The sequence below is a fragment of the Dermacentor andersoni genome, chromosome 5, assembly GCF_023375885.2.
Source record: "Dermacentor andersoni chromosome 5, qqDerAnde1_hic_scaffold, whole genome shotgun sequence".
NCBI lineage: Eukaryota > Metazoa > Arthropoda > Arachnida > Ixodida > Ixodidae > Dermacentor > Dermacentor andersoni.
Genome location: NC_092818.1, coordinates 161553384 through 161575556, shown reverse-complemented (window position 1 = coordinate 161575556; position 22173 = coordinate 161553384). Strand labels below are relative to the sequence as shown.

The following is a 22173-nucleotide window of genomic DNA, read 5'->3' as shown; positions in this document are numbered from 1 at the left end:
CAAATAATTTCTCGGAACATCTGCGAACAACATCTTTGAAGGGTGCCTCAAACATCCCGCCGAAGCCTATCTCATGCAAGTTGGGAGGCGGGAGCCTGTAAAATATCTTCATCAAAGTACTCGAAGACGAATACGAGAAAGGCTCCTTGCCGCGAGATACTTCAATAAACTATTCATGTTCGAAGCAGTCGCCGGTCTCGATCGTTCTAACATGCGTCATCAACACGCCGCGGTCATCCGAGAGGCAATTACAGTGTGCGCAGTGTGGAATCTCCCGCTTCTCGGCCCAATACCTTGCTCTGAGAAAGTGCCACACGTATTATTGGTTTGGCACGTAAAGCCCCATAATTTATTTAGAGTTTACCATTTCTACCACTCGCCGTGTGAGGCAATGATAGTGTCGACCCTTCTCCCCAGCTATGAACAAGGGTGCACAAGCAAATCCCGCATCGCTGTATGTTCTGTGTACTACGTAGACAAACAAGTCGTGTATGCAAGGCAACATCACATAACTCGGCGCTAGAGTGCATACGACGTGAAAAATCGTCGCCAATTGCCGTCAATTAACGCAAACAGTAAAGAAAGCTTCGCTTACATCGATTCGAACAGCGCGTGGGAGCCGCGTGATTTATTTTTATGCGCTATTGTGTTCAGTATCGCGACATGCGAGCAACTGGCAAAGCGGCCACACGTTGCAGCTCCTACTAAGGGCGTTTGTGCCTGAAGTAATCCCACCTGCTGTGCTCCGAGTCAAGAGCGGCAGTATTGGGAAAAGCACTAACAACAATATTAACAATGAATAATAATAAGAGTAATAATAATATTATCAATAATATTAACAACAATAATAATAATAATAATAATAATAATAATAACAACAATAATAATAACAATAACAATACGACAGCGATAGTACGAATCGTTTTTAAGCGATATTTACCAGTAGTAGCAAACGAAGTCGCCCGTAGCAGAAGGATGCCATGGACGTGGAGCAACGCGGTCAGCCACGGTAAGAGGTGCTCAAGGCCATCTCCGGTGGGGGACGTTGGGAGGATGGCGAACGTGAGAAGCACACTGGATATCCTTCCGACTCGTGGTCCGCAATCTCGGAAGCGGACCTCGGGATCCTGAAACGACAACAAGGCTTTTTAAGCACTCGAGAACACAGATGTAGTAGTACTAATCATCTGTATGTGGTATTTACCCGGTGCAGGGCCGCAAGGTCGCACCGACGAGGGAACACGGTAGACCGCGCGCGGTACGAGTGACGCTCTGGAAAATAACGAGGACAGTAAGCCCACATCTAAAAACGAACAGCAACAACGGCAATGAAACGGGCCGCTTACTGTAGTTGCTGCCCGGCCCAGCTCCGACGAAAACAGCAGGCGATGTCCGGCGTCGAGGTGCTGCGTAGAGCGGGTTAGTGCCTAATAGCTGGCGAGGTAATTTCCGAAGGCCGTTTGCTTCCGTCATTCCACATTTCGCTCGATAGCACGCGCACTGACGCGCGCGGGCTATCTACGTCACGAAATAATGGGGTCGGGTCGCAAGGCCGTTCGGATGGGTCCATGTCCCTGACGCAGTCGTAAGAGGACGGCTATCAGCTGTAGCCTGCCTAGTGTGAGCTAAGCTGTGTGTCAGCTAAACCTGAAGCTATACACCGCCACCCCGCAACACGTGGCCCGTCCTCTTCGATTCCGGCACGGAGAAGACCCGTGTGGCCGCAAGCCATGCCCACGAAACCTCGGGCTTACAGCTAAGCAACAACACTAACTTTACGGAATCTTGTAGTGCAGCTATACAACCCTAGTGAGCGCTAGCTAGTGCAACTGAACAAACAGTTAACTTCTCTAAGGCATGCGCCACCCTCGCCAGCTAGACCATCTAGAAAAAATGCACAAAGTGCACACACAGGCCTTTTGAGCGTTTAGGACGCTCGATGCGAAGCTCGTAGAGACGACGCTCGCCATGACGAGGGGTTGCAGCGCAGGTCCTGGGGTTAGTGGCCACGCTCAGAGTTCATCCACAGTTCAATAGTCCCGGAGCCGTCGGGGGGTGGGAACGCGCACAAACAAAAGAAGGAGTACTCGGCAGGAACGACTTGCGGCTTATATACGCTGCGCCGGCTCGACCGGAGTGTCGTCGGCGTATAGTAACGTAGTTATGCCGGCTGGCGGTCACTTACACTCCGGGAGCTCGAAAGCGGGGCCAGGAATTGCCGAGACGGCAGGCGGGTCGGGCTACAAGTCTCTCGAGGCGTGCCTCACGTTTTTCAGGCGCCGGAGCATGAAGCCAGTGCTTCCAGAGTCGGCCGAAGGCGGGAACGTGCGCAGCGTGAAACTTCGACAAGCGCTGCCACCGTTAGCGCGTAACTAAGACCAGCAGGAGCTCGAGGCATGGTGCGACGCAGAAGGCTGCCGAGACGAGGCACGTAGAAGTGGACAGAATATACAAAATGGCGGCCCGAGCACCCGGATGCTCGATATATGCCCATAGATGCCAAGCTCTTCGGCGCATGCGTTGACATGCCCGGGCAATTTCTTTTCTTCTCTCATTGGTCTAATGTCGAACTACGTCACCGGCTCGCTAGCCGCCGCGCCGCTGTTATCACCGCGATCGGCGCGAGTGGGGATGGTAAAAACAAAGGAATAAAAAAAAATGTCGCAGCCTACAGTTGACGAACTCGGAATGTTCTAGAAGCTTCCACATGCTTCCACTGTGTTCTTGGACGCGGAATGGCGTTAGCGCTGTCGCCGTCGTTTTATCGATATTGTAACCCGTGGACGGGATCTTCGCGGCTCCGTCGTATAAGTTCCGTGGCCGCCTTCGCGTTCGCGTTTGGCTCCGGCAGCGAGCATGACTTGCAACTCGTGAGCGTGCGTCGCGACATGTTTCGAGTTGTCTGTACACGCAGTCGTCTGCTCCTGCCACACGGTTTCTCTTGGAACAAAAAAAATGAAATTCTAGGTCTTCAATTGCCTGCCCGAACGGCGCGATCTTATCTTAAGACACGCCGTAGCAGGGGCACTAACGGGGAAATTTTGACCACCTGGGGTTCTTTCGCGCGCATCTAAAACGAAGTACACGAGCGTTTTTGCATTTCAGCCGTTATCGAAGTGGGACTGCCGCGGCTGTGATCGAACCCTCGACCTGGTGCTGAGCAGCGGAACTCCACAGCCACTTGACTTGTGCCGCTTGTGTTTTTTACGGATATTGGTGTCCCAAAACGCTAGCATCCTGTCTTTGTTGGCAACGTAATGGAGAGGCGTAGAACCAAGAGCTCAGTTAATATAAAGCCGTTCTTCCTCTACTCTAAATGACTCGGCGAAAAGACATCGCGGAAGATTTGGGACGAGAAAATCACACGCATGAAGATTTCATAAACGCAAGAAATATGAGAAAATTATTATGCAAAGCACCTAATCACAAATAACACATTTAAATATATTTCGATTCCTTGTTGAAAACTTCATTTACTAAAGATGAGTGGATCTGATCCCACCACCTGCGTCCTTCGCGTTGGTATGGCCGATAGTATATAGAGTTAATTTTGTTTACCTCCTAATTTTTTTCATAACTTTATTTAAATATTGTCTTGTTTTTGCTTTGCGCAGCGACCCCTCAACAGTGGCCTCATTGAACAATGACCTTCTCGTGCTAAGCGCGAGTTGTCGTCGGTTCGATGCCTTTGGCCAAGGAAGACAGCTGCTTAGCATGGGTGCCAGTTTAGCGCAGGGTGAAACAACCTTTCATTTTGGGTTCAGAACTGTACGCAAATAATGTAGGGAATGAAGTAGCTGCGTGTCTAATCAACAAAACATTTATAGCCATGACAACTTCAATCAATACTGCACGATTCACCGCAAGAGATAAAGAGAGAGAGAGAGAGAGAGAGAGAGAGAGAGAGGGAGAAATAAACTTTATTGCTAGACCAGGCTTCTTGAGCCCAAAGGTGGGTGTCCTCCTCAGTCCAGGTAGCCATGGCTGCTGCCGCCGTTCCATCCCTGTTCGCCAACCGTAACTGGTTGTCAGGGTCTCCCCCCCCCCCCCCCAAAAAAAAAAAATGATAATGACAATAATAATTATCAACGCGGGTATGTCTTTTGTTCTTTGTCATAGCGCTCCGAAATGCCAAGAGACACTTTACATCCTAACAGAATAATTGTAGGCATGTACAGTCGCGGACAGATTAAAACGGACCACGGCGAAGGCGGCCGGAGCGGCTGCGGGGCCGGCGCTGCTATCGCGCTTCGCGCGCTCTCGACGAGCACCGAGAGGCGTCAAACTTTTCCGCACCCTCGCTCTCGCGCTGGTGCTTGTTCATGCTCGATAAATTTCAAGTGCAGCGTTCGGCTGCTCTGCTGCTGACGGTCGGGACGAATAGGCGCGTGAATCGCCAGTAGTTCACCAATTAGCGCTGTCGCGCAGAACGGAAGGCCGCAGGCCATCAAACCACCGCGCTGTGAAGGAACCAAAACCAGAGGTTCTTTTTCTTTTTTTGTCGGCGATTTGCAGTCGCGGACACACTAAAATGAAGTTTGGCGTCGGGTCAAAAACGCGGACCAGTGCCAACTAGTGAAAAAGGTGTCGAGACGTCTGCTCTTGCATGGGTGTCCCTTTCAGCTCGATCGCAGCCTCTCCAAACCTTTAGCATCCGCTTAGCGCTATTTAATCGTAGGGACCAGCGCGAGATGCCGCCGCTATAGCTGCAACGTCTGATGCGCTGCCGGAATGGGTTGTCGGAGGTGCGATTGTTTTCTGCGCCCAGCTCACGCTGCAGCTGACGGCTGCCACCTTAAAGCGGCAGGCTCTATACATTTTTTTTTTTTCTGTCGCGTGACCACGATACCCCGTAGGCAGAGGATCGTTGCGGCGTCTCGTATGCTAGACTCAGAATTATCCGTTGTTGGGGACTCGGTGCTGACGCCCGTTATTGCAAATGGGTCGCAAGCCCCAAGGGTAGCGTTGGCCTGGCGGCCTGGGGCACTGGAAGCATCCGAAGGTCCCGGCAAAGCATGAGTAGACTGGTAACAGAACAACTTGTTTATTCTAACATCGCAAAAGAGCGGCCGGTCAGGTCGACCGAAGTGGAGAGACGGGAGAGCACGTAACTCAACAGAAGAAATCGGAGCCTCTCCCTCGGCGTCCGGGGGCAGCTGCTCTTATACTCTCGGCGTCGTGGGCAAGAAGGAAGGTCACGGGATGAGCCCACGCGACGGCGGAGCACGGAGCCCACGCGACGGCGGAGCACGGCCGAGCTGAGAGACATGTTGAGACGAGTGTAGTGACGCATCGCCAACCCGCCGACGGACAGACCTCCTGGCTCCTCACTTGGGGAGCTCCGCTCCCCGGCTGCCGCGCTTTGACAAGCGTGGGCACACACACACACGCACACACGAAGACACGTGGCACTGAAACACGCCTGGACACGCTTGGCGGGGAGGCGTTGCGGCGGCGTCGAACGGGCCAAAATGTCCGCCGCTTTGAACGAAGCCCCGGCGTCCGTTGCATCCGCGCCGGCATTACCGCGCGTTGTAGGCGAAACGTAACAGACCGCCCCGCCGGGGGAAGGAGATCCCGATGGTCAGGGGACTGCATCCGCTGTCCGGAGGGATGTCGCTCGATGATGCTCATAACCGAAGTCGGGCGTCCTTTGGCGTTTCTTGAGCGCAGCGCACAGAGAAGGCCTCATTCTCACGTTCAGGTGCACACAGGACACTGCAAAGTGACTTCGGGAGAGTTGACATTTTTGTTCTCGTTTCCGGCAAGCGTTAGAACTACGCCGAAAGTCAACCGCTCAGTCAGCAAGCACGGCACAACCCTCACTAAGCCCTGCCAGGCTCTTTCCCCTTTTATACTGCTGCCTAGTTCCTTACAGTAGTTTAGCAGCACTCAGAACGCGTCCACAAATCGGAAAATTGCACTAGAAAGCACATCATTACTTTGAAACACTACACAAAAGCAATAGGTTAAAAATCCTGCCTCAGGAAGAAAAACATCAGTAACAAGCAATTTTGAGGCTGATTCCCACGTTAGGGGCTTCGACTTAAGCCATCGGCGTTACCGTTGAGACTCCCCTTTTTGTAACGCACCTCAAAGGAATATTGTTGCAAAGCGAGGCTCCAGCGCAGGAGGCGGCCATTTTTGGGAGAGATGGTCTGCAGCCATTGGAGAGGGCAGTGATCCGTCTCAATGATAAACCTCGAGCCAGCTAGGTAACATGACAATTTCTGAACGGCCCACACGATACACGCACACTCTTTCTCGGTGGCGCTGTACGCCTGCTCACGACTCGTCAGCTTACGACTAGCATACAGGACGGGGTGTTCTACTTCTCCATTTTCCCGTTGGCACAGTACAACGCCCATGCCTCGCTAACTAGCATCGCACTGAACAACGAACCCTTTTGTGTAGTCGGGCGATCGTAGCACAGGCTGGCTTGTTAGGGCGCTCTTTAGGGCGCTAAAAGCTCTTTCCTTTGTCTCATCCCAGACGACTGTTTGCGGCTCTGTCTTTCTTAGAGCATCCGTTAGGGGAGCCGCGATATCAGAGTACCTGGGGATGTACCTCTGATAGTAGCCGGCGACACCTAAGAACGACCGAATATCGGTCTTCGTGCGCGGTTGCGGGAAGTCTCGCACAGCGGCCACCTTTATTTCGGAGGGGCGGCGACGACCCCGACCAATCACGTGTGCGAGGTAGACAACCTCGGCCTGTGCTAACTGGCACTTGGGAGCCTTGACTGTCAAGCCCGCATTGCGCAGGCGGGTTAGCACTGCCCGCAAGTGCGCCATATGCTCAGGCCAGGATGCGGAGAATATCGCTACGTCGTCTAGATACGGTAAAGCGAATTCTTGCTGTCCCCGCAACACTTTATCCATGAGGCTTGAAAAGCAGTATGGCGCGTTCTTCAAACCAAAACTCAAAACTTTAGGACGGAATGTCCCCATTGGTGAAATGAATGCCGCATACCTACTAGCCTCTTCTGTAAGTGGAACCTGCCAATAACCCCTGACAAGATCTAGGGTGGAAATAAACTGAGCGCTACTCACTCTCTCAAGGCGCTCCTCGATGTTAGGGATCGGATAAATTTGATCCTTAGTGATGGAATTAAGCCTGCGGTAGTCGACGCAAGGACGAGGTTCCTTGCCCGGTACCTCAACTAAAATCAAAGGGGAGGTATAATCACTCTCACCTGCTTCAATAACACCGAGCTGTAGCATTTTCTTTACCTCAGCCTCCATAATATCGCTCTGGCGGGGTGACACCCGGTACGCCTTGGATCGTACTGGCTCTGGGGAGGTAAGTTCTATGTCATGAGTAAGGACAGAAGTCCTACCAGGCCTCTCAGAGAACAGACCTTGAAACTCTTGTAAGAGCTGGTGTAGTTCGGTTTTCTGCTCAGGCGACAGCGATGCTTTACTTATTAAGTCACTAATGACTTGATCGGTGTCTTTCCTGTTCGTCACTGAGCCTAGTCCCGGAAGCTCGACCGGAAGCTCTTCTAACTTTCCCGCATCGGGAATTTCCTCTCCAGTATCTGGTGCCTTTAACGCTACAGGCTCAATTTTATTCAGTTCGGTCGTGCTCTGAATACCAGCTTGCTGCGCCTCTGACCCTTTCTCATCGTTCGACAACGTCGGTCCCGCAACTACCGCCTTTGCAGCGAGCTGCCGAACCTTCGATCTGGTTAAGGCCTGAACGCTAGCCTCACCAAACAAAAGCCCCTTCTCGCGCAGGAGGTGATCGGACCTGTTCGAAAATAGGTACGGGTACTGGGGGGGCAGCATAGATGACACTGCGGCCTCCGTCTCAAGTGCTCCGAAAGGTCCTTCAATAAGCACTTTTGCTACCGGCAGACACACGCTATGAGCTTCCACTGCTTGCTTGATCCATGCGCACTCGCCCGTGAACATATCGGGTTCTACGTAAGAGGGGTGAACTACATCCATTGTAGCTGCGGAATCGCGAAGCACTCGGCACTCTTTCCCGTTCACGAGGAGGTCTCGCATGTAAGGCTCGAGAAGCTTCATGTTCTCGTCAGTGCTGCATAAAGACAAAAACACGACTTTTGTTTTTGTTTCTGGACACTGCGCCGAAAAGTGACCCGGCTTCTGACACGTATAACACACGCGCACTTGCCTCATCTCGAACCGCTTTCTGCGTTCGGCTTCGGCTGCCGCCGTCTCCTCACGTTCGGTCGGACACTGCGCCGAAAAGTGACTCGGCTTCTGGCACGTATAACACACGCGCGCTCGCCTCGTCTCGAACCGCTTTCTCATGGGCGTGAACTTCGGCCTCTCAAACTTGGAGCCAAATTCACCCTTTTGACCGTCCTTAGCTCCGCGAGCCCGACGCGTCACAAACTCCTCGGCTAGCTCAGCGGCTCGAGCCACCGTACTAACGTCTGGCCTATCCAAGACCCAGTACCGCACGTTCTCAGGTAACCGACTATAAAACTGTTCTAGCCCGAAACACTGCAGAACTTTCTCGTGGTCACCAAACGCTTTCTCTTCTTTGAGCCACTCCTGCATGTTTGACATAAGCCTGTACGCAAACTCTGTATATGACTCACTTTTGCCTTTCTCATTTTCCCGAAACTTCCGACGGAACGCCTCCGCTGACAGCCTGTACTTTTTTAGCAGACTCGATTTCACTTTGTCGAAATCCTCTGCCTCCTCTCTCTCCAAGCGAGCGACTACGTCGGCCGCCTCGCCGGGTAACAAAGTGAGCAAGCGCTGTGGCCACGTTCGCTCAAAGTTAACCAGGAACAAACCAATGTCCTCTCCAAGCTTAAACGGCCGCATCAGGTCAGTCATTTTGAACAATACTCGTTCTCCTGCACCGTGTGCCTGACTTCCATTACGAGCGCGTTCCATCTCTACCTCGAGACGCTTCATTTCCAAAGCGTGTTCGCGCTCTTCTTTTTCTTTCTGTTCTTTTCGTTCACGCTCATCTTTCTCTTTCTGTTCTTTAAGTTCATGCTCATCTTTCTCAATGGTCTCAAGGCATTCCGACAGCTCGTCATCCTCAGCTTCTAACTCAAGAATAGCCCTTAGCAGTTCTGGTTTTCTGAGTTTGTCTGAGACATCCAGACCCAACTCTCTTGCAAGCTCCAGCAATATCGGTTTGCGCAACGACTTCAAATCCATGGCTGCTCTGAATGCTGCTTTCTCTACTGCCTACTATTGTCTTGCCGCAAACTAACCCGGCAGCAACGACAACCACAATTACCAGCTCTGTTTCTGACACTAACAAAAGCCTGGCAAAACTCAGAAGAAGAAAGTCCCGCACTCACCAAACCTCGCAGCCAAGAATTCAGCGCAGTCGTTCCGCTGCAGGCAACCAGTCATCACACAGGGCTCGTTGCACTGCTCCCGGATGGTCGTTGTGCTGCTCAGCATACAGTCAACCGCATCTCTTCGCTGCTGGCCTCCGTTGTCGCGATCTCACCGCTGGCAACCAGCTGTTGGGGACTCGGTGCTGACGCCCGTTATTGCAAATGGGTCGCAAGCCCCAAGGGTAGCGTTGGCCTGGCGGCCTGGGGCACTGGAAGCATCCGAAGGTCCCGGCAAAGCATGAGTAGACTGGTAACAGAACAACTTGTTTATTCTAACATCGCAAAAGAGCGGCCGGTCAGGTCGACCGAAGTGGAGAGACGGGAGAGCACGTAACTCAACAGAAGAAATCGGAGCCTCTCCCTCGGCGTCCGGGGGCAGCTGCTCTTATACTCTCGGCGTCGTGGGCAAGAAGGAAGGTCACGGGATGAGCCCACGCGACGGCGGAGCACGGAGCCCACGCGACGGCGGAGCACGGCCGAGCTGAGAGACATGTTGAGACGAGTGTAGTGACGCATCGCCAACCCGCCGACGGACAGACCTCCTGGCTCCTCACTTGGGGAGCTCCGCTCCCCGGCTGCCGCGCTTTGACAAGCGTGGGCACACACACACACGCACACACGAAGACACGTGGCACTGAAACACGCCTGGACACGCTTGGCGGGGAGGCGTTGCGGCGGCGTCGAACGGGCCAAAATGTCCGCCGCTTTGAACGAAGCCCCGGCGTCCGTTGCATCCGCGCCGGCATTACCGCGCGTTGTAGGCGAAACGTAACACCGTGCGTGATAGGTTGTTGGAATGACGGTGCGCGACCCATTTTTTATATTTGCCCATGCTATCTCGCACTGCTGGGTTTATTCGCAGTAGATGAAGTGTCTTCGGTAGGCTTTCTCCTATAATAACTGCCATCATCGAATCTTGGATTCTTTTTTTCTTTTTGCTTCTTGCTGGAACGTGGAGCACTTGACGCCGTGCAAACCGTGTGCCTTGATGCTCTACCGCCGGCGGCTCGCTATTAGCAGACTGCTTGGCCGGTGTCGTGAGCTTTCTGGCGGGCAGTTCTTACGCCAGCATGTTCCAGGTGACAGTTGCACTGAAGGGGCCTTGTTAGGGTGGCGACCATGTTGAATGGAATTACCCCTGTTTCTGGCGCATGGTATTAAAATCTCTTCGTCCAAGATAGCAGTGCTTATCAGAGAAAGCCTACCGAAGCCGCCTTCGCTGTGGTCCATTTTAATCTGTCCGTGACTGTAGAATTAGCATTGAATATGGCAGAATTGTCAAGAAAGAAATGTCCAATCTTCTTTATTATTTTTTAGAGCGCAGCTCTTTGGCGTCCGTTCCTGGGTTTCGCGTCGTCGTCGGCGTTGTCGTTGGCCTCGTAACCAGCTCCGCCCCCCTTTCATCCCCCCAGCGCTAGCAGCGACTGACTGATACCGCTGGATGCCGCTGACGCCGCTAGAGAGTCAAGATAACGTGACTGCATAGAACACCGTCGCCGCCATGCAGAAAGAGGAGGAAAGGGTCCCCCCCCCCCTGTTCTTGTGTGGCGGATAGGGTGCTCTTCAGTTGCCGACGCGCCGGTTATTTCACGTAGGCCCCGGCACGTCGACGAATACGTGACCACCTTCCCACGGCTAGACCTGGTTCTTAGCGCTGCGGAAGCGAGGGTATCATATTGTTTGTGTCGGCATCGGCGGCGTTGTCCCTGAAACCAACTCCGCAGCTGGGGTTGACTCACTATCGGCGTCAGCGGCATCAGTCAGTCGCTGCTATCTCTTCCCTCCTCCCTTTATCGTGTTGTCCGCTTGCTGCGCGCGCTTCTGCCCCCATAGTTTGCCGCTGGGTGTACACGCCGCCCCCCTCCCCCCTCTTCCTGCGAGTCTCCGGTTGTCAAAGCGCCGGCTCGAACTTAATTCCTTTCTTCGCTCCTCCTCCAATGCAACCCCTGTGCGGTGGCAATCAGAGAGCCAGATCGGTGGCGGCGGATCTGTATATGTGCACCGCCCGAGCCGAAATTGCCGCTGCCGTTCGCCCTGTGCGGTGGCAATCAGAGAGCCAGATCGGTGGCGGCGGATCTGTATATGTGCACCACCCGAGCCGAAATTGCCGCTGCCGTTCGCCACTGCGAAATTATCTGCCAGTTCTTTCTGAGCCATGAGCGAGACGACCGATGGAAGTCCTCCGTCTGCTGCTGCTGCTGCTGCTGCTAAACGAGCTGCCAGAGCAGAGGCCCAGCGCCGTCGCCGTCAGAATCCAGAGGTGCGTGCCGCCGAAGCAGAAGCTTACCGTCGCCGCCGTCGAGATGATCCAGGAGTACGCGTCGCCGAAGCAGAGGCTAAGCGCCGCCGCCGAGAAGACCCTGCCGTTCGCGCCGCCGAAGCGGAGGCTCATCGCCGCCGTCGAGAGCAACCAGCAGTAAGCGAGGCTGAAGCAGAAGCTCATCGCCGTCGCAGAGAAGACTCTACCGTTCGCGCGGCCGAGGCCGAGGCCACACGCAAACAAAGGCTCGCAAACAGTCAGGGTGAAACAGCTTATTTGCTGCGCTCAAATTTCGCATTAGGAAGTAACGTAATCGTCGGTAATTTTTTATACAGCACTGAAACGCCATGAAACATGTTTACAAGGGCATCCACATCTCTGAGGTGTGCGAGGACCGTAAGTTTTCTCACTTTCCCAAGAAAACACGATCTGGGAACCGCGTAATATCTCATTAATCGCGTGTCGCCTCGGATAAGCGCAGCGATATTCTGGACCGCAGACGAAACGATGTGGAAGAGATCGTCTGCTCTGTATATAATGTATTCTTCGGCGGTTCACGTTCAGAATACCAACGCCATAGTCTCCCGTGTGCCTTTTGCAGGCGGGACAATCAGCTGTTTACCGAAGCTAAGCTCCTGGGAGCCTGGCCTCAACGCTCTTAAGCCCAGCTAGGCACACGAGCGCTTCTTCAATATCTCAAGTCAAAAGACTTAAGTGATTTACAGCAGACATACTGTGCCTCTGACGCAAGCGACGGGTTTGAGATCCCATCTTCTCTCTCCCTCTCTCTCACTCCAAGATAACCCCCTCCCCCGCCAACCCCGCCCATGTTTAGCGTAGCTAACTATACAAACGTCTGTTAAACAAGCCTTTCCTGTATTGGGTTCCTCTCTCTCTCTCAATGCACAGCTCGAGTGAACGTGGAACTTATTCTCTCCATTCTGCAGCGATCTTGTCCGAGTATATATGCAAGTGCAACCAGGACTTGGCATGCTTTCCCGATTAACGTTAGTTACTGGTAATTGTAATGTATTGGTTAGACTAATTTCTGGCTCTTTAAAAAATGTATTTAGCGCATCGGCATGGCTTGAGTACTACGAAGCACCGCATTTTACTATATGCGAGAACAAAAATTAGTCATAGGAAGATAGAAAAGGCAGAGGGGTAGTTGAGGGAACGATCAGGGCTCTGTTGTAGTCCCCACATCTTCCGAGTGGCGCCTGCTTCTTTTTTTTTTTTTCACCTTCCTTTGCTGTACCTTTATTACCAATATCGAAGCTACGTATATGTCGATGCCGCGTACGAAGAAAATGCTTCAAATCCTTATGCTTGTCACGACTTCACTGACTACTCTCTTCTTCGGTGTGAGATAGAGCTGCTACTGCAATTTATGCGGGCTCGCGCTAAAGTGTCCAGGGAGATAAAGTTCCCCGCCACACCCTGCTACTTTGTCCCTTTCCTAAGCTGCTTGCTTAGACAGCCTATACAACGAGCATTTCTTTGGGCAAGGGTAGCACATGATGAGAAGCGCAGCGTCATTAATTTAGGGCAGAGGCATCGCCTTGCAATTAGCGACACACACTCGAGAGCTACGGCCGTGGTGCGATGGACGCTGTGGTTGTGTCGCGCCGGTCCCTTCGCACGTCGTGGTACCGCAACCGACGCTTCGAGGGCCGGCGAGACCCGTCACCGCGGGGGCCTGTGGACGCCGCAGTTGCTCATCTCGTTATTAGCCCGTGTCGTCATCGGATTATAATATAATTGCGAATCCCAGAGTATATTGCCTTTACCTTTACGCTCTTGAGACGCGTGATGTAGACTGCAGGCAAGAGAACATCGCCAAGAGAGAGAGAGAGAGAAAAAAAAGTGAAAGTCCAGGCATAGAAGAAGGCATACACGCTGTAGAAAACGCGGTGGCAGGCTCTGGTGTACATACACACATTGGAGCTGGCTGAAGCCTTGTGCTGTGTCGATGGCCATTATACGGCGAGTAGACCAAAAAGACAATCTGCCCTAGCTAAGTGAGGCGGATACCGGGAGGAGATGGCGATGATAAGTTTCGCGCACAAGCGCCACGACTTGAACACCCCGGCACGACGACTTCGTCGAGTGGAGAAAGCTCTTTGCCACACTTCTTTCATCTGGTTTTATTGCCCGCGAGGGCTGTTTCTGGGCTGTCAAGCTGCTCTATAATGATCAGCCTGGCTTGCCTCCACCGCGAATGTATAGTGCGTGTAACATACCGATGATTCTATGGAAGGCAAGAGCAAGAGTGTATTAAATGCGGGAGCCCGAAGAAGGCACCTTGGGTCAGTGGCTGCCTCTACCTTCTTTATACGCAAATGGGGAGGGGGCAAATAAAGTGCAGCCCAAGCATGCAGCAGCCTCCGTATAGGGATGATGCTATGCGCGTATTACGGAGCGGTCATCGGCGTGAGGATTGTACCCGCTTGTTTTTTCGCCTCTCTTCTCAACTAATTTGCTTCGCAGCACGCGATGAAGCGGACGTGCACCTACTGCTTGTTTGTTTTTAGCAGGAGTCCAGCAAGGCGACATGGTGCATCGTTTCCCAACAGGACCAATCAGAGAGCCGCCGCCGTAGCAGAAGCAACGCTGAGCGTGTGTGTGTGCGCGCGTTCAATTCCTTAGTTTCGCGCCACTACAGACGCTATAGGCAGAGCGCCCGTAAGTGTTAGAACGCGGGAACGTCACGCTCGCTTGCTTACTTTCCGGAGCGCAGTGCAGCAAATTTGTTGCTTTCGCTCAGACGGTCTCTTCTGTCACTTTTTTTCTGTTCTTTTCTTTTCGATGTCGATCTTTGTTTTCCTCTTCAGGCGACGTTGCGGATTGAAATGCGCGAAGCCCTTAGCCTCCAATTAGCCACCATCGTCGTATCAGTAACTGGCTCGGTCCTTCCTCCTCCTCGAACTCTTATTTTATTTTTTAGCTCCTTAAGCTCATTTGTGATTCAGCACCCAAAGCGAAAATGCTTCGCCGTTTCTGCTACCTCTCCATAGCCTTCGGTCAATGGCTACTTAGTCGATATTAACTTAATGCGATGCCCTCTTGCTTCACATGGCAAAACACATGCGGTATAGATGGACGGTTATGGCAGTCTAAATGAAAGCCTGCGATTTCGATCAATTAGCCGATCACGCTATAATTCCAGAGTGATTTGCTTTGTAGTGGCCCACTGAGTGGTGATGACCCCTGCACGACAGCTACGAGCCCTAGTGGCCGCGGGTCGACTGATGTGTGTAAGTTCTAGTCTCAAGCCTGAGGATTCTTGTCCAGCCGAATAGTCCCAGCATGGTACGCAAGGAAAAATTTGGGCGGAACTCATCTATGATGAATATCCAAGTATGATAATAGCCGAAACGCGTCATCTATAAGCCGTGAGCTGCAGGCGGGCTCCTCTTACGCACTTCCATCTGGACACGCTGCGCCACCTAGCGACGCCGCCACGAAGTCCGCGCTAAGTTCTTTGCGTGGCTTCCGAGTTAGCGTGGCCTCCCAGATTGCGCAAGTGGCACGCAGTTACGTATGAGCCGTGTATACTAAAGCAGGGCTCCTCACTCGGGCATCTCTATGCACACTTTGCGTCATCTAGCATTGCGCCCGCGAATTCCGGCGTGGTCTCGGAGATGCCTGGTGCGCCAGTACGTGCGAAAAAGGGTGAACTAATCCCTCCTTGCCCACAGGTATTCTGCATTACACAGGACTGGTGCCCCATTTTGGTGAGGCGTTTATCCTTGCCAGCCTTCTAGTGAAATGTATCCCTTTGAAGGACCCCCTGCGAATGTAAACAGCCTGTTTTGTGGTGACTAGCTCATATATGTGGCACTGGCGTCATTGTGCCATCGCATCTCTAAGTATGAGTATCAGTAGTTTGTTGACGAGGTGATGCTTCTTTGTGACACCCATGAAAGAAATACCATGAAAGAAATACGATGAATAAAAAAAAGGGGCATTCGTAGTGTATTCTATAAGCTTCACACTTACACCTTGCCAATGAAAACATGGCTTCATGAAAAAGGAGTGTATGTATCCTGGAACGCAACTTAAAGACTTTGCAACCATGCCCGAGACAATAGAACACTGTATTATTCCTTGTCGTAACGCATATTATTTTTGAGACACTTCATAAAGAACTGTCAAAAAAGAACTTCCTCTCACATCTTACATTATCCGGTTCCTTCTCTTCAAAAAGACAATCAGTAACACACCATGTGATTTGTTTATGTTATTAGGACTCTATTCATTATGGAGAAGCCGCATATTCGACAGGCATGCCGATTCACCTCACTTGACAATGTCTGTCTTCCGAGAAGAGGCTGCGCAAGTACGTAGTGTAGTTCGAACATTTGATCCCCTTCCCGAGTGAATTTCGCAACTACGGACGCCTGCCCTTGTTTTCCCGATTTTTAAACTTTAATTGGACTGCGTAGCATGCGTGCGTTTGTTTTTCGTGTGCGTCTAAAGGTAATGTACATAATTGTCGCATGATATTACTTATAATTTCATGCAATAAGGAACGCGCTAACGTGGAGGGCTTCACAGGGCCGGGTGACCCGATTTCTATTCCGCCCAGCTTTTTCTTTGTTTATTTTTTAATTTTTGAACAGTTACGTGAACGAGGTTGGATCCACATTTTTAGACCGCGGTATTTTCAGGATCAACTCTTTCTCTTTTTTTTCTTGAGGCTGCACTACCTACGGGATCAACCCACACTTTTTTTTATACTCCAGTATCTTCGGAATTGGCCCATATCTTTTGCGGTATAATCAGATGGGGCGAAAGAAGAAAAACAACTTGCCCGACAACGCCAAGAATGCGATTCAAATTAAGGAACTGTGGCTGGACGTGCGGATTATGTACAAAGCAGGATTGATTCCGTGTAAACACCAGCCGCGCAGCGATAGCGCACGAGCTCAAACGGGTTTGATGTGGCCGCCGCACACAGCGTCCGGACGCCCACTAACGAGAGTCCTAAGTTATACGGCGGCTGGCTGACTGCGCCATGTTCTTATCCGCGTGCAAACACGACGTAGGTATATCAGATGCACAGTGTAACGTGTGCATCGGCAAAGACGCCAACATTGTATCATCTGCTGCACGTGGCACGGCAGACGCCGCTTTGCGTCGGTGAGTGCGTACAACTGGCCGCCAACACGCATGCCGTCACGCAGGCTCAGTATTACGCATCGAGGGTGCATGACGCGTATCGTGGATTGAAGATACACACAGGCAGACGACACACAGACGAGATCTCCAAGAAAGACCGAACGGAGCTAATCAGATTAACGAGATTGGTGCTGGATAAGAGAGGGGGGGGTCTCGAATATAGGTATCTATCGATGGCGACACGACAGCACTTCGCCGGCTTCTCTTCTTGTGCGGGCATTTGATAAGATTATTTCGATCGTAGCCGACGGCATAGCGCCTGTACAAACGAGGGCTCGGTTCTTTAGGCGAGATTCTGAAGGTACCGGCGTCACCAAAGTTTTGAATTTTATACGATTTAAAGCGAAGGGAGACGCTTTTTCAAGATTGGAATTCTTACGATTAAGGCGCAGGTAGTTTCAATACTAGTTGTCTATAAAATCTGGTCCCCACTGTATAAGTAAAATAAATAACTGAAATGGAGTGGTTCCTTGCGTTATTCTATACATTCATAACACCTAATTAAAGAATACTTCTTGTACAATTTATGCGCAGCAGATTTTGCTGTCACGTGAATGACAATGCATGGCAACGTTTTACAATTAAGGCAGCGTCTGTCTTTGACGCATTTCAAGGTTCGAACTTGTAAGGCTGCACTGAAGAAAGAAAAAAAGACAAAGAAAAGCTGTGACAGCAGTTGCGGCATACCGCTGCGGAATAACGCGGCTTATTTCTAAACACACACGATCGGCATGTGGCTATATGAAAGGCGCTTGCTGACGCAATTAATTTACGTAATTCGCAGCCAATTCAGTGGAGCTTGATATAACAATACTGCTACAGATAATGCGAGCGAGTGTTCTATTAGAGCAACATAATGCATACCAAGAAAAGATCAACGCAGTTATGGGAGCGAAGAATTAGAGTAAGCGGTGAGATTGCATGTTTAACAAGCATTAAGTATAAACCTCATGCAAGCGACCTTGCAAGCGACAGTGTCAAACGACGCGATGTAGATGGCTGTCACGTTCGTTCGTCTCATATACAAGTCCTGCCCCATGCGAGCGACGGCTTTGAGCAAAGTCTCCCCGGTCTCGCCGGTACGATGTCAGCTAATACGCGCCGAAACTGGCGTGACGCGTGCCTTATTAATTTAAGTTGATGCGTTTTACTGTAAGGAGCAGCGTAAAATATTTCTTTAGGTCTTGCAGTAGGTTCTTATCCTTGCACGCCTCAAAATTTAGTCGTTTGCTCGTTCCGTGCGACAATCGGTAGTAACTTGACTAAGGTACGTCCAGTTCCGGCTCGAAGCGCTTCTGGGCGATGAGCGACGAATTTTAGATTTCTAGAACCGAGCGATCGAGCGACATGAGAGAGCGATCTGTTCGCGCGACGCCCCGTTCCGTCGCTCAAAGCCGTCGCTCTTCGCCGTTGCGCACAAAATCTCTGTCATTTGGCTTTAGTGAGTTTCATTGGCACAGTCATAGAGTTTCTCACCATATTACCTAGAGGGAGGTCTGGCGCTGCTGCGCTGTGGTATACATGGGAATGCCGGTATATTGTGACTTCGGATTGGCATCGTTCTCGGAGAGCCATGCAAGCACCGTTCCGTCTGTCACAATGATCCATTTTCTACTAAAACAGCACGTAAAACGCTGTTTTAGCTTTATTATTACACAAGAACATGTTTTGTTAAACTACGAAAACTTGTTATTGCATGTACAGTTATATGATACGTAAAAAGTATCAACGGGCCGCTAAAGTTGGAGGACAGATGACAAGATTCGCGCTCGCTTTGAAACAGTTTGTCGTCTGTTCTTGCTTTTCTTCACTTGGTCACGCATTGTAGGGGAGTAAAGATGTAATATGCATGAATGGAAACATTTTATGAAGATTTTACTTTAAGAACGCTTTATTTGTGTAGCCATATCCACGTTTTTGACGAAGCCTCTTAAAACACCAGCCAACACGAGCCTCGCAGACACATATACCGTCATTTCCATGACGGCACGGTGCCCCTTAAGAAACTCCCATAGACAGTGGCGCCAGATTTCCCCCTAGGTGTTATAGTGAGAAACTCTATGGGCACAGTACACGTGTAGAGGGACATCTATTGGAGAAGAGGCACACCAAATAGGCTGAGATTTGTGATTGTTTACTTGATTACAACCGACCGGGTATTATTTGATCATGATTAGTCATTTAATATGAAAAAAAAAATGTTCGGCAACATGTTACACTCCACGCAAGACTACGATTGCGGCGAGTAACCTTCGGTGCCATATGTTTGCGCATGGGTACAATAGTATGGGGCATGCCTCTTTTCTTGCTCTCGTATTTCCTGTTGCATCTTATAAGAATCACTTGCAAGGTTATGTATTCCTTTGCCAGACCTGAATGATTGCGAAGTCGCTCGAGTAGGCCACCAAAAGAGGCTGCGCTTGTGAGGGATCTCTGTTGCATATAAATAAGAACTATTTGACCTTTCGTTCTTTGGAGACATGCATATTGTTTCCTGTAAACCACAGAGGACTGACATTGGGGCACGAATATTTCTTTAGCTTTCGGCACACAACACCTTGCGCGTTTTTATTGTTGTGTTGCAATTGCGACCCCGCACGTGCGACGACGTCCTAGTGTGCAAGAAACGAAAAGAAATCAGAAAACAAAACAAAAAGTCCTCCATGACATCGCAGACTCACGAGCATCCGCCTAATGGCGAAATTGCCCTGAAAGAGCAGTAAGCCTAATAAAGAGGCTGCGATAAGTGAATTGTGGGTCGGGAGCCCCTCGTCGAGTAAGAGACATTGCGCTTCTCGGACACGAGTGATGACGACGCTTGCCTAGGACGCGCTGGAACCGCGAGATCGTGAGTACTGTGGGAAGTTTAGCTGCTTCTACGTGCAATACATGTCACTAGGTTTCATTATGGGCTAAAACAAATGTGTTTCTTTCGGGCACCCAATACAGTGGCATATGTTATATTGTATACGAGCGAGAACGACTTTTCTGTGGCTTGAAGCAAGTATGTAAGAGAAAGAGAGAGAATAGATCTCTGTTGGCAAAGCTGAAAGGTTTGCAAGTGTAGGAGTATTCACCTACATGATACTCTGCTAGAGAGGGGGAGAGAAAGGCCCTAAGTGAAGAAGGGCAGAAGAAAGCGGAAAAAAAATATGCAGATCCAAGGCATATGTTGGAATCCGTCAAGGGAACCTTTATAGTGATGTGGTAAATTCAGTGCTATGGAACTTACGGAGACGCTAATGAGGGGAGAAGTAAAGAACGAACGCTTCGCTTAAAAAAATAAAGGGATACACACACACACACACAGCTTAATTTCATGTTTTCATTCTTGAGTTGTAAAAGTGAATCGGGACATTTAGTGAAGCCGTTACGGCTTTTGGTCCAGGCCCCTCTTGTCAAAGGAAGTATAAACTTGGTTGAGTATTGTGTACGACTTGTGATATTGATTTCATTGCTGTGTTTTCATATGATGTACATTAGAGTGGGAATTACAGCTAGAGTTTTGTAAGGCAGCCGACTCATTCAAGGTAATCAAATAGGTCGAGGGCTGGACGCTGCATTGATGTAGAGTGCCAGGGGCTAATATATATACGGATGTATTGAAGCGTTAGCATGTAAGCCATCAAGTGTGTGCATTTCACCCCCTGCTGAAAGACAGTTCAAGAATTAAATATGTCAGACTGACACCTAGTTGTACTAAGGAAAAAAAAAACGCGGTCGTTCTTCCCGTCAAACCAAGTACCGCAATTCTAGTCCAGTGGGATGTGTAAGAACAATTTCATCAGATGAAGCCAGCGTCAGAAACTAATTCCTATAGAAAGGACACATCGACTGCCAAAGCCATCTGGCATAAACGGCTCACATTTTCAAATTAACTCTGTGCGTTAATTACTTCCCCTTAGGATACGCTATGAAACAGTGCTTTTTCCTGAATGTTTCCTAACCAAAGTGTCCATTTGCGGGCGACATCACTTGATATTTCTCCTTTAGATATTTAGTGTTTTTAGGCCATTAAAAGCACATTAAAGCTTAAAGTTGTAATTTAGGTCGCGGCATCGCCCTCGCCCTTGGAAGGCACAGTTTAGCCTTCGAAGTACTGCGGGAGTTTCACGCTAACATTGACCCCGATAATAATAACGAAGTCCCAGACACCGCTGCGACATTGTCCTATAACAGCGCGGAGCTGTCTGATAAGGGCACGAGAAAAGTGGGACTTGATGGAATGACGACAGGTTTCGTCAGCAATGTACAGAGGTGCCGCAAAAGGCGAGGGTGTGCGGAGGCATGCAGACTACTGCCAACTCCCACGCCCCACTGAGAACCACGTTCAAGCACATTTTCTTGACCTAAGGCTCAAGAAAAGGGTTTCACGTTCTGGACGGATCGGACTTAGACGCCAGCTATTAGCATTATTCCTCAATAATCATGGAAAACATCCCCCTTGTGATGAAACCGAAACGATCCGATTTAGCTTTAAGTATGTCCAACCTCACTGTACTTGAACATTATGTTGTGCACACATCGCTGCTGTTGCATGTTATCTACGAATGTTGTGAGAGCCCTTCTTCTGACATTCGAGACTAAAACTTTAGATCGCAGTATCTGTGGGTATTTGCAATTTCACTGGCCTTAAAATTTTTGTTGGTTTCGATGAAATTTTGCGCTTATATCGCATGGTCCCTGCCTATGCGTGCATGCCTATGCGTGCACTCGAACCTTTTATGTAGAAAAAAAGAAAAGATGTTACACCCTTTCGAGTGGAAAATGCATGCAATAGCAAAAAGGCCGAACGTCCACGCTAGCATACTATACGTTTATGCGTGTCGTGTATGTAAGGTAGATTGTTATACTCTGCGACCACCGAAGTTGTTCAGACCAGGTGTTACGTTTTCTTAAGAAAATTATTCCTCAGAATTTATAGAAGGGTAGCCTTCAAACAGATAAAAGAGAATATTCACAGCGCATGGCCTTTATCTTAATTTTGTTGTTGTTTTGTTTGTCGGTAACTAGGCAAACAACACGATTGTCCTTCTCCTTACCAGATTGCGTTCCCCCTCCCCAAGTAGCTCCACTTCAATGTAGGCTGAACATTGAGCACTTTAAGTGAACTCATGAATCTGCTTGACACGCTCTTCTTCGCGTCAATAGAGCCGCTTAGCGTTTCTCGAGTTACCAGTTCACTCGAAGCGCTTGTTAACATCGGTGCAACTGTTTTCAAGCGAAGCTTGTATACGCTAGCCTGCGCCGGCGATGGGACACTTAACAAGCGAGCTACGCTCCGAGCTGTACTCGAGCACGGATTGCTATTTAAAAAAAACAAGCAATAGACCCGTTGAACGGAGAATCATGCTGCACCGCCGCGCAACTGACGTCATTCTCTCCACCA

At 50.3% G+C, this 22173-nt stretch overlaps 1 long non-coding RNA gene across 1 annotated transcript; it reads right to left on the bottom strand.

Annotated features, from left to right (window-relative positions):
• Window positions 1-1008: 1008 nt before the first annotated feature.
• On the bottom strand, window positions 1009-2501 carry LOC129384817 (uncharacterized). The gene is made up of 3 exons (XR_008612453.2): window positions 1347-2501; window positions 1205-1272; window positions 1009-1127 (listed from the first exon to the last, which is right to left on the bottom strand). It is a non-coding gene; the product is annotated as an uncharacterized lncRNA (long non-coding RNA).
• Between the last annotated feature and the right edge of the window lie 19672 nt (window positions 2502-22173).